The following is a 13578-nucleotide window of genomic DNA, read 5'->3' as shown; positions in this document are numbered from 1 at the left end:
GTTGTAAGCACATTGGAGCCCTAAGTTGCAGAGATAAGCTTAGCTAAGCACAGCTAAGCAAGGGGGAGTGTCTGAGGCTGTATTGTCTTATTCCATGAACTGAGAAGCATGTTCACACCCAGGGGAGGGCCATTTCTTACTGTTTCTATAAGCTAAACAGGTTTGCATGGCATGCACCTGGGTTAAAAGAAAAAAAATTGGAAATAGCAGGACTGTTTACATTTGGACACCGGGTTTGTGCGGCGAGCCTCGGGGCTTAAAAGGAGAGGAAATGTGAAGGGGAAAAATTAAAAACATGGAAAAATAGCAGAAGTAAAGCAATCAAGTACAAATAACATAGCTGGCAGGTGGAATGCATCATAGTCAGCCAATCATACAGGCAGCATCTGCAGCACAACAGTATAAAATATGGAAACACCTTACAGTCTGGTTTTCCCACAAACTCTGCACCATTGGTGCACACATTCAGGGGAATTTTAACTGGAAAATGTTAGGGGCTGCCATTGTTTTGATCCATCAGTATGTGCTAGAGGCTGATGGCGGAGTGGGGGATAATGCTGACAACTGCCACAGACTGAGGAGGAGGAGGAGAGTGTTCAGACCCAGGGTTACCTACCAGGGGCTACATGATCTGGAGATAGTAGAGCACTACAGGGTGGATAGAGACATCTTTCAGCAAATCATCAAGCTGTGCTGGCCTCAACTCAGTCCTAGAACCAACAGAGGGGAACCCATCACAGTGGATACCAAGGTATGTGTAGCTTTAAACATTCTAGCTGCAGGTAATTTCCAAAGACCTACTGGGGACATCACGGGGATCTCACAGGCATCTGCATCCAGGGTACTCCACTAGTTCCTGGATGCCATGCTACCACATGCTAGTGAGCTCATTTACTTCCCCAACACCCGTGAGGAGAGGACCAGCAGTATGTATCTCTTTCACCATGTAACAGAATACCCGGAGGTACTGGGTGCCATAGACTGCGTGTACATCCACATCAAAGCACCACCCAGTGAACAGGGTAAGGTCTACATAAACCGCATGGGCTTCCCCTCCATCATCTGCCAGGTCATGTGCAATGCCCAGGGCATTATCATGAATGTGTGTGCCTGCAGCCCTGGAAGCTATCATGACTCCCACATCTGGCATTGTCACAGCTGTACCAGGCATTTGCCAGTAGGGACATCCCATATGGCCATCTGGTGGGGGATGCTGGCTATGCACTGGAGCCTTGGATGATGACACCCATCAGAAATGCACACACACCCTCTCAAGAATGCCATAATGAGGCACACGCACAAACCAGGATAATTATAGAGCATATGTTTGGGATGCTCAAGTCATGGTTCTGCTGCCTTGGCAAGCTTGCAGTACTCTCCAGTAACATGTGCACACATGTTCGTAGTATGTGCCATGCTACACAATGTGATCCTGCAGAAACAGCTGAAGCAGGAATAGCACAGAGAAGGGCCACACAGCCCCTCCCCCCACCATTGCCAAGGTCCCCACAGGCACAGAGGGACTCACAGGAGGAGGCCCCTGAGCCTGTCCTGCAGGCAGACAGAGGCATGCCCAGTATGCCCTGACCTTGGCAAAGAGTAAATGCATAGCACACACACACTGACCCCAGAGACTGACACCTCTCTCTGACTCGCACACACAGTAAAATGCATGAGACACACATTACCTGTAACTTATCATGTATAGGTAGTGTACTGTGTGCATCCTAGCTAGCATATGTATGGTTATTCTGCATGCAAGCAAGGGAATGGAGTGGCCTTCTGGAATAGCAGCACACAACTGGCAGCTATGTGGGACACCGGGAAATGTCTAGCGAAAACTGGCCTCCACACACTATGCAGTTGTACCCAAGGTTGCAAATCCCACTGCAGTATATGTGTGGGGACAGCTAACTGGGGGTCAAAGGTCACAGACATGGATGTCAGTGTGGGGGGCCCATACCCACCCCTCACACCCACACAGCAAGTCAGCTGTAGAACACTAGAGAGAAAGATCTGGTAAAGGCACACAAATGGTGACAATGTTGAATTAACCACCTACAGACTCACACAGTGACAGCACAGCTGGACCTGTAATTGCAGTAAGGCTATGAAGGGTAAGAAGACTGAAACTCAAATGTATGCCATTACAATTTGACCTGTGCCCTTTACTGATATGTCTCTAGGCCCCAAGACAGGGCACAATAGTATGGTAAATGGAGCTGAAATGTAAACCAAATATCAGCTCAATCTGTGCAAACGTGTACAGTCAAGAGGTGTGCTCCCCCCATGTACCGACACAAATGCAGTAACATGTATGTTTGCAGGGGAATAGCAGCATAGCACACATTGGCAGGGCTGTACCAATACACATGAAAACATGTTGCCTGTCCACAATGTGCAGGGCTCAATGAGCTATGTGTATGTGTGGTTAATACTGTCAGGATCTAACCAGCATGTTCTCCTGGCTGTTGTCTTTTAGTGCCCTAGGTATAGTGTTGTCTTTGACAGGGTCATGTGCAGATAACTACAGTGCCAATTATTATGCATGTCAGTGACACCTACTGCTTTGCCACTGACATACCTGGAAGTCCCAGTGCTATGTGGAATATACTACACATATAATGGACTTTAAGGTTGTGTAGCCAAGGTGCTAAGGCTTTTGTGAATATAGTGCTTTTGGGTACTATTGCCAGTGGTAACTTTGAATAATCATTTTTGTATGTTTGCTTTTACATATAATGGACATGCCTGCACAGTAGAATGCATTTTTTACCCACACCCATAACCCCCAAATTCTGACAGCAAGATGTCTGGACAAGGGCAGAAATAAAAGTGGAGCAAAGGCACAATGATAGGCATGTGTTGTAAATATCACCCTTACATACTGAGTAAGTTGGTAGGGTGAGGGGTTTGCAATAGTGGGAAATGTCTGAAGGTTATGTAATCTGAAACAATAATCTCTGTCAATATTTTGTAACATCACTCTTCAATTATATGTAAGTAAATTGCCATAAAAGCACAAGTTTACGTAGAAAGGATAAAACCTCTAGGCAAACAGCTGGACAACCTGCCAAAAAATGTACAGGCGAGAGATATGCCCACACAAGGATATGACATCTCAGGTTAGAAAGATACCACACAAGCAGGAGATCCCCAGCCAGTATATCACCAGGTTGATACAGCTGTGCCATTACTAAACTGGCTGTAGCCACACCTTACAAACGGCCTTGATGGGCAAGAATCTACATAACTGCCCTCATAATATTGGTCTATGCATCATACAACTAGTATTCCTCTGGTAAAGCACTGTGATGATCTGAGGATGTCTGATACAATACATTGCAGTTTACTTTTTGCAACTTAATTTGCACTGTGCTGTATTTATACATTTGCTTATTATTTATACATTTGCTGCATTGTTTCTGTCCTTTGTTGTCTCCACTGTGTTTTTTCTCAGTGTATCTCAGAAGCTAGTTTCTGGTGGGGGGATTTTGAGCCAGCCCACATCCTAGCTGTTAGTCATTGCCTGGGGTGTATTTTCTCTGCTATAATTCCAGTACAGACTGCATTTCTGTGAACTGGTGAAAAGCTGATAGATCTCTTGGCTGTGTAGAGTTGGAATCTATTCCAAACTGATAAGCACACTTTTTGCAACTTAATTTGCACTGTGCTGTATTTATACATTTGCTTATTATTTATACATTTGCTGTATTGTTTCTGTCCTTTTTCACTGTGTTTTTTCTCAGGGTAGCTCAGAAGCTAGTTTCAGGTAGGGAGTTGTTCATCCAGCCCACATCCTAGCTTTTAGTCATTGCCGGAGGTGTATTTTCTCTGTTGTAATTCCAGTACAGACTGCATTTCTGTGAATTAGTGAAAAGCTGATAGATCTCCTGACTGTGTGCAGAGTTGGAAACTATTCCAAACTGATAAGTGCATTTTTTGCAACTTCATTTGCACTGTGCTGTATTTATACATTTGCTTATTATTTATACATTTGCTGTATTGTTTTCCCTCCCACCAACCCCATCGGTATCTTGTTCTTATACTTAGTGACTTTGCAGTTGCCCGCCCCTACTGTAAATTTCATATGGAGCACTCCCCCCAGTCTTGTGTCATTAGCTTATTTTACCTATTACAGAGAGAGCATTTGAGAAGGCCAACCCATTTAGTTTCTTAAGCTTCAATTATTTTATGCTCCTCTTTTCCCCCTTTCCACTTTACTAAAAAAAAAAAAAAAAAAAAAAAAAAACTTTGCTACAACCTCCCTGTGTTCTGACTGAGTGTGCTTCTTAGCTGATCAGCTGATAAGTATATTTTTGGCACTTTTTAACTGTTCAGAGTTGAATAAAACAATAATTGAATTCAGCTCAGAATACATTTTGAATAAATTGCATTTATTTAAACTATATTTGCTTTAATACTGCTACACACTCAAGTGTGCTAGCTTGCACTGTACTTGAATTGTTTTTAGTGCTATTTGAAAAAAAAATCTAAGCTTGTTTCCTACCTTTCCTGTAACTAGTCTTGTCCAGCTACAGATTTGCTGTATCCAGGACTGTCCCCTGGATTTACTAATCTGCCATGCAGGACTAAACTAGTTCTTCACGTAAGTGGCAGTTTAAGAGGACGGCAGCACGCCATGCATATTAATGAAGGCGCGCTGCCTGAGCTCCAAATACTACACTGAGCGTGGACAAGTGCAGGAGGCATGTCTGAGAGCAGAGCTCTCAGAATAAACACACCCCTGCAAAGTAGAACAGAAGAAAGTATAAATAAATGAGCGAGACCACTCATAGGAGTTCACATATCCCCACCAACAGTCCCCATGTGTTCAACAGCAACAGTACATTGAAATAAAATGAAAAAAACCTTGTATTTATTTTTTAAAAACCCTGGGTACAGCTAACTGTATGTTCACGGGTTTGCCCATCACTTAGCTATGGTTAAAGCAGCTGGCAAAGCTGAAGAGGATAACAAGGAATATATATGCAAATTAAGCAGCACAGCAATAGTGTAGTGGTTAGAGCATCCACCAATGAACAGGTATTCCCGGTTCAAGTCCCTCTGCAGCACATATCATTTTCCATGTAAAATCTGTATATGAACATATTTCTACATCCTTTTGCCATATAACCTACATAATAACATTTAAATGTGAACTGGAGTACTGCATGAAATGCACATGTGAAGTGTAAATGTCATAATTAATAAGGCACTAGTAAGAAGGTTTATGCACAAATAAGCGGTAGTAAGCATGTCTAAGTGCGTTTGTGCGAGGGTAAGCATTGCCTACACAGATTAAGAAAAACAGTAGCTGAGTGTAGGAAACTGTAACCGGAGGTTAGCAGTGTTTACCATCGTGCAAACCTGCACAAACCCGCCTACAACTACTTTAAAGTGCCTTAATCACTCTGGATCCAATGGCCCATGTTCTGCCCAGCAACAAAATAAACTGCCTTTACAAGGCTCAAACTCAGGACCTTGTACACTATAGTGATAGTAATTAACCACTAAGCCATCATAGCAAAAGATATGCATGAGGTATCACCAAACTAATTCTCACCGCAGGAAAATCAAACCAAACATGTGAACTGAATCTATGTATAGTATGAAGTGGTATAACCTATTACATAACATAAATATGTGAACTGGAGTACTGCAGTAAGGCCAGATGTGAGGTGTATTGCAATAAAGTGTTGAAGTTCCCAGGAACCCATAAAGCGTACGTACACATGAATCAAGGATACAAGACACACATATATAACATGTAATGAAGAAGACATCAATGCCAAAAGGCAAATATCATGCAAATCGAATAAAAGTTGAATCTTAAACAAATGCATGTTCGTCCCTAGCAGGACAACCCCAAACATTCTGCTAAAAAGAGCCCTCAGGGTAACATACCATGCCTTACAGGTAAGCAAAGAATGATATATATGTTCTCGGACTGAATGTGAGGGAACCCGAAGATCCATGGGGTAAGACAACTTACATGAAGGGTCCCGAGAAGTGGAGAGTGGGCAATTTGTAGTGGTGTGGTGAGATTCGGATGGAACCTGTAGGAAGGATGATTGATTTGCAGGAGAGAGGGGGTGGAGAAAATGATGGGTAAGACATTATGGGCCGAGGTGTGCCAGGGTTGGACAGACTCATTCTAATGGGAGCACCCCATGGATGTAAGTGAGAAAGGAGGGGGAGAACAGGAATGTAACTGAGACATGCCATTTCCCATGGCAAAGCACATTATGAGTAATATGTATGTTGCATAACCCATGGAATAACATATATATATATATATATATATATATATATATATATATATATATATATATATAACCTAGAGTACTGCAGAAAATGAACATGTGAGATGTTAGTATCATTATGCATAAAGCAGTAGTTAGGATAAGCAGCAAGAAGCAGTAGTAAGCATATGTCAGCACTAGTAAGTGAGTTTAAGGCCATACATCCCATACATCTACATGTCGTTACAATATACAGCAATATGTATAAATATATATATATATATATATATATATATATATATATATATATATATATATATATATATACATATATATATATATATATATATACATACATATATATATCTATATATTGTGTGTGTGTGTGTGTGTGTGTGTGTGTGTGTGTGTGTGTGTGTGTGCGGAGATATACACAGATATATACCTATGCTAGGAAACAGCACCCAAGAATGACATATGTTCACAGGCTATGCCAATGGAGGTGAGGGGCCCAAGCAAGAAACATGTAACACGTAGCATGACCCCCCCCCCAGCCGGACAGAGGAAACACACAAACAAACCAACAAACAATGTAAACAGTCCACTGCTTCCCAGACCACAGGCAGGATACAACCGGGGGGGGAGTACAGTGGACCCAAAAAATCTATTCTTGGAACAGAGACAGGAGCGTCCATTGCGCGACACCCCAAAAATTGTCATAATAAGGGAGGAAGCCAGTGCGACGACCTATCAAGGCGGGGTGTGTACATACCCAGAATACAAGGGAGGGTAAGCCTGATGACCCATGGGTCGAGACAACATGCGAGATGGGTCCCGTGAAGTGGAGAGTGGACAGTGTGTAGTGGTGTGTTCAGACCCGACCTGCACCCAGAGTAAGAATGAGTGCTGTAGAGGAAATGCGGGTGGGGGAACTCTGGGTAGCTAATTATGGGTCTAGGCATGCAGGGGTTTGCTGAAGTGCATCTATATGGACAGCCCCAGAGATGTAAGCAATAGTGTTCATTGGGCAGAGGTGCCGCTCAATGAGCCGCCACACCTGCTACGAGTCCCACTGCAGCAAAGTCTAATTTACATGGCAAAGAACGGAATAACCAGATGTAGATGTGTATATGTAGAGGGATGTGTGTGTATATCTACCCATAGCTACATGGCTCTCCCCTCCATAGTACAAATGTATACATAAAGAGACAGAATACACATAAATACCAACATATAGATATATTCATATGCAGACACTCATACATCCATATTTCGTTTTATATATATATATATATATATATATATATATATATATATATATATATATATATGTATATATATATATATATATATATATGTATATAAATAATATATATATATATATATATATATATATATATATATATATATATATATATAGATATATATATATATATATATATGTGTGTGTGTGTGTGTGTGTGTGTGTGTGTGTGTGTGTGTGTGTGTGTGTGTGTGTGTGTAGGTATACACATGTATATAGCTAGGAATTGATACAGCAATTACGAATTACATATGTTCAAAGGCCGTACAAATGGGGGTGAGGGGTCCATTCAACAAACGTGTAACACATAGCATCACCCCCAGCTATACCAGGGAAACATACAGACACACAATAAAAGTAAACACACCACTGCTTCCCGGACTACAGGCAGGATACTACCAGTGGGAGAGACCCGACAAGTCTAATCTTGAAACAAAGACATGTTTGTCCCCTGTGGGACACCCACAAATTCAATGATTTTTGCGTTTCCTGCAATTACACTGATGTCCAATGGCAGGCCACACATGTTCCCAGTTTACAAAGTAGGGGAAGCCTGATGGGGTGAGACAACATACGTGATGGGTCCCAGGAAGTGGGGAGTGGGTAGAGTGCACTGGTGTGGCCAGACGCGACCTGCACCCAGAGTAAGGAAGAATGCCGAAGAGGATGTGCAGTTTGGGAACTATGGGTATGAAATTATGGGCCTAGCTGTACAGGTGTTGGCTGGAGTGGGTCTATGTGGACCGTCCAAGGGATGTAAGCAATAGTGTGCATTGGCTAGGGCTGTTGCCCAATGGGCAGCCACTCCCGCTACTAGTCCCACTGCAGCACAGTCTATTGTACATGGAAAAGAATGGAATAACCAGATGTAGATGGAAAAATGTAGAGGTGTGTGTGTATATATACCTATACCTATATGGAGTTTAACCTCCCCCTCTCCATAGTACAAATGTATACATACAGAGATAGAATATAATTAAATACCCACATAAAGATATGTACATATGCAGACACCCATACATCCATATGTTGTTAGACATATATATATATATATATATATATATATATATATATATATATATATATATATATATATATATATATATATATATATATATATATATATATATATATATATATATATATATATATATATATATATATATATATATATATATACAATATATATATATATATATATATATATATATATATATATATATATATATATATATATATATATATATATATATATATATATGTATATATACATATATCTATATGTATATAGATATGTAGAAATATATATGTATATATGTGTGTAAACATACACATATATATAGCTAGGATTTTCAATGATTTATTTATTTAATTTACATCTGTTTACCGGGTATATCTGGCTGAGCTTTTGGCCCATTTACAGCAGAGACCCGGAGAGAAAAGCTCCTCAGGACTAGAAAACAATTTATTAAATAGTAGTATACAGCATATATATGTATATATATATATATATATATATATATATATATATATATATATATATATATATAGACAGAGAGAGAGATATATAGATATGATGCCACAGTTAAGAATTACATATGTACACAGGCCATGCCAATGGGGGTGAGGGGTCCAGTCAACAGATAACATCTACCCCCCTCCCCCAGCTAGACAGATGAAACATACAAAGAAACGATATAAGTAAACATACTACTGCTTCCCAGACCACAGGCAGGATACTACCAGTGGGAGAGAACTGGCAAGTCTAATCATGAAACAAAGACATCGATGTCCCTTGTGGGACACCCCAAAATTGAAGATGATCAGAGTCAGTCCCTGTGATGATTTATCTAACCAGGCCGTGTACGTACATGGACCAGTAGGTTGGGCAAGCCTGATGACCCATGGGTCGAGACAACATATGACATGGGTCATGGAGAGTGGGCAGTGTGTAGTGGTGTGGTTAGACCCCACCTGCACTCATAGTAAGGATGAGTGCTATAGAAGAGGGGCAGGTGGGGAACTATTGGTATGCAATTATGGGCCTAGGCATGCAGGTGTTGGCTGGTACAGGGTTATTCAGACCGCTCCAGGGATGTACGAAATATTGTAAATTGGGCAGAGCTTCCGCCCATACCTCTCAGCCTCTAACAGCAAAACCCCTGGACAGAACCTAAACCGTTGGGGGGACAAATAGGGACAAAATTTACATATTCCACTTACAACCTTAGAAAGCTGATAGAATAATAGGTTATGCATTAGCATGACTTGTTTGAAGGATGTGGAGTCTTAAACCCAAATACATGTCTGTATTTAATTACTTCAGTTCCCAGGTATTTGCCAGACAGGTGCAGATTGCAAGAGGATCACACCAATATTATTAAGCAAACTTTGGACAGTCTGCAGATTCTGTACAGTCGACAGGTATGCTTTCGCCTAATGGGCAGCCATTCCCGATATGGGTCCCACCGCAGCACAGTCCAGTTTACATGGCAAAGTACGGTATAACCATATGTGTTGTTGCATAACCCACTGCACAACACCTATGAACACATAGTCACAACACCCCACTGTAGGCATGTAAGCTGATGTAATTGGCATCACAAGGTATTATTGCAGTCCACACCCCCACCCAGGGGTGTGAGTGTCCAACAAAAACACCAAATGCAGTGTATATGCACAGCTGTTGTCGTAGACAACATGGCCAGTTGTGGACCTTCCCTGCAGCCATCCTGCACATCCCTGGATAATTCCCCTACTAACTACCCCCTTTGTGCCCCATGCACATGACATACCTATCAGCCCCTGTTCCATTTCTATTAATGTTTATGGTTACACGTAGGTGACACCCTCTTCCCCCACTATATTGCCAGTATCTGGAACCCCAACCACATGTAGTATCACAGCTGTCCCACAGGACACATTTAACTAACACTTGAAGGAACACCACAAGCACACCTGGAGCAGCACAGGCTCACCACCTTGTGAAACCCTCCCCCCCACCTCACACTCTATACGACTACATCAACTAGTGATACCAAAACCTGCCTCGCATACAAATCCCAAAATCTGACAAACCTTCCGTATTGCTTCCCATCCAATTATACCTACAGGCTACTATACAGTTACAATGTCACCCCCACTACCTACTGACCTACCTACTCCTTAGTTATTCCCATCTACTGTACCACACAGGTATAGAATAATGACACCTACCCCAAATATCTGCATGTAACCTATCCAGACCTGTGAAACAGGAATCCAACTTCACCTTAAAGTGACCTTTGTCAACAGTCATACCTGACATGTAAACCTGACCTAATCATGGATAATACCAACATTTTAATGTAAACTAAGCATAAAGAATGGGGAACATAGCTATGTTACGTCTGTTACCCTCTATGAATGTTAACACCCAGTATTAATTGCAATAAGTAGATGGGGTCAATATGGAGCTCTACACCCCAAGCCACTGCTGACAATGGACAAGCATACAGTCCGATTATCCCGGGTGACAAATGTGAACAAAATGCATGACGTTGTGCATGTGTATGCGGGAGCAAGCGGGTGTAAGCCTATTTGGCTGGCAGTATGCAATTACCACACTGGTGAAGCAATGTAGAGGTTAACTCAGTGCAAGACGCCACAACCAGAGGTCAGTAATGCTGTGCTTCGCACAATCCAGTGCATACCCACCTGCAGATGTTCTACAGTGCCTTAGTCACTCTGTAGCCAACAGCTGTTGTTGTGGCCATTAACAAAATAACCAGCACTGCCAAGTTGCAAACCCCCAACCCTGCACACTATAATCGATGTGAGTTCCACTAAGCCATGGCAGATACACATTCAGCTGTTGGGATGACAAACACATCATCGAGCACAGTCATCCAACAGTATAGGAAATGTATATAAGTGTGTAGAGTAATACCAGAACACATGTCCATTGCCCAACCACAGTATTATGAGCAGTCTATGTGCAGCACAGAACAGTGCCTGTCCAATCATACTGTGAGAACAGTAGTCCCGCATAATACCAAAGGGAATAATGATATATGGTGCACCGTGGGGGCGTGTGAGTGTCCTTCATGCACAGTATGTCACACCTGGGGCATTGGTTCCATGGAATCGGGAGATGAGGCAGTCCAGGTGTGTGAGCAAACTACTGCTACACAATATCCTGACAGGATGTTACCAGTGGGAGAAACACTGTAGACCAGCTAGGTCTACTTTTGACACAAAAACAGGTCTGTCCCTGGCAGGATGAACCAACAGTTGTGGGTCACATCGATGTCACCAGCAGTATCAGAGAAGGATCAAGGGAAGGCTGGTACATACATGGACAAAACGGATGAAGAGCCTGCAGACGCTTGGGTGAGGACAGTATACTGGAGGTGTACCGAGACATGCAGAGAGGGAAATGTGTGGAGGTGTGGTATGGCAGGGCTAGCAACTGGGGAATGGATGGATGCTGTGTACATGGAGCTCGGGGGCTGGGGGAAAGGAACATGCATATGTCATTATGGTAGACATATGCAAATGAAGCAGAACAGCAATAGTGTAATGGCCAGAGCATCTGCCTAACACGCACGCATTCCCGGGTTCAGTCCCACAGCAGCACATCCTATTTCCCATGTGAAATCCATATGTTAACATCATTGTGCTGCATAACCTACTAAATAACATTTATATTTGCACAGGAGTACTGCTGAAATGCACTGCACCTGTGAAGTGTCATAATGACTAAGGCACTAGTAAGCATTTGTAAGTGCATAACAGCAGTAGCATGCATGGATAAGCAGGTGTAAGTGTGTGTACATGTATCTGCACAGGAGTAAGCATTGCCTAAATAGATTGAGCTAAGTAGATGCTAGCTGAGTGTAAGAAAATGCAACCAGAGGTTAGCATTGCTTAGCTCTGCACAAAGCCACGCACAACCATGTACAACCACTCAAATGTCCCTAACTCACTCTGTATCTGACAGCCAGTGTTCTGCCCTTAAACAAAATATACAGCCTCTGCAAAGCCCACACTCGGGACCCTGCACATCTTACACTACGTGATTTACCAGTAAACCATGGCAGATGCACATAACCACCCATTTCACATACATATCATCCTGTACAGTCAACAGCACAGTAGTAATAACACACCACACAACCTCTTAAAGCATGTATCCCAGACATGGTGCACCATAATGTGGGTACATATAAGGATATCTGTTCATATCTTGCTCTAATTCACTTAAAACATTGCAAGTTACACAGTTATATGTAATAGAACACATATATTGAAGGAGATGATACGTCTGAAACATGTACGTGTCTGCACGAATGACTGACCTGAGTCCTAAGGTCATCCATGTCAATTGCCAAGAGAATGAGGTACAGGCCGCACATATAGGCCGAACATGCATGGACATATGGACAGATATACATCTGTAAATGTAGACAGATAGACAGCTATAGGTATCTATATATGTGTATGTATGACTCATAAATAATAATATAACAGCAATCGTACATAGATAGATTAATATGTTCAGTGTATATATATATATATATATATATATATATATATATATATATATATATATATACACATACATACACACACACACACACACATATATATATATATGAATACATATACATAGCTACAGCTATATGTGTCCAGTTCTTCTGTCCCTCTATATATGGGGGTTTCACATATATACTTATGTGTACACACACACATATATATATCTATATATATATATATATATATATATATATATATATATATATATATAGAGAGAGATATATATATACAGATAGACATGAGCACAGTTAATGGGGGTGGGGGCACAAATGAGGGACAACTGGTAATTACTGCTATGTAACCCCCCCAAGCCCTAACGGATATGCTGTGCAATCCAATATTCAGCACATGCAGTACTTGATGGCAGGACCCACCACAACACAGCTACAATGCTCTAACAGTAATCCAAGTCACCTGTACATGTCAGGGCAATATCTGTAACATATCATGCAG

Source organism: Protopterus annectens, chromosome 10.part0, assembly GCF_019279795.1.
Source record: "Protopterus annectens isolate FY-2018-M chromosome 10.part0, PAN1.0, whole genome shotgun sequence".
Taxonomy (NCBI): Eukaryota; Metazoa; Chordata; order Ceratodontiformes; family Protopteridae; genus Protopterus; species Protopterus annectens.
Note: the sequence above shows the minus strand (reverse complement) of the source record.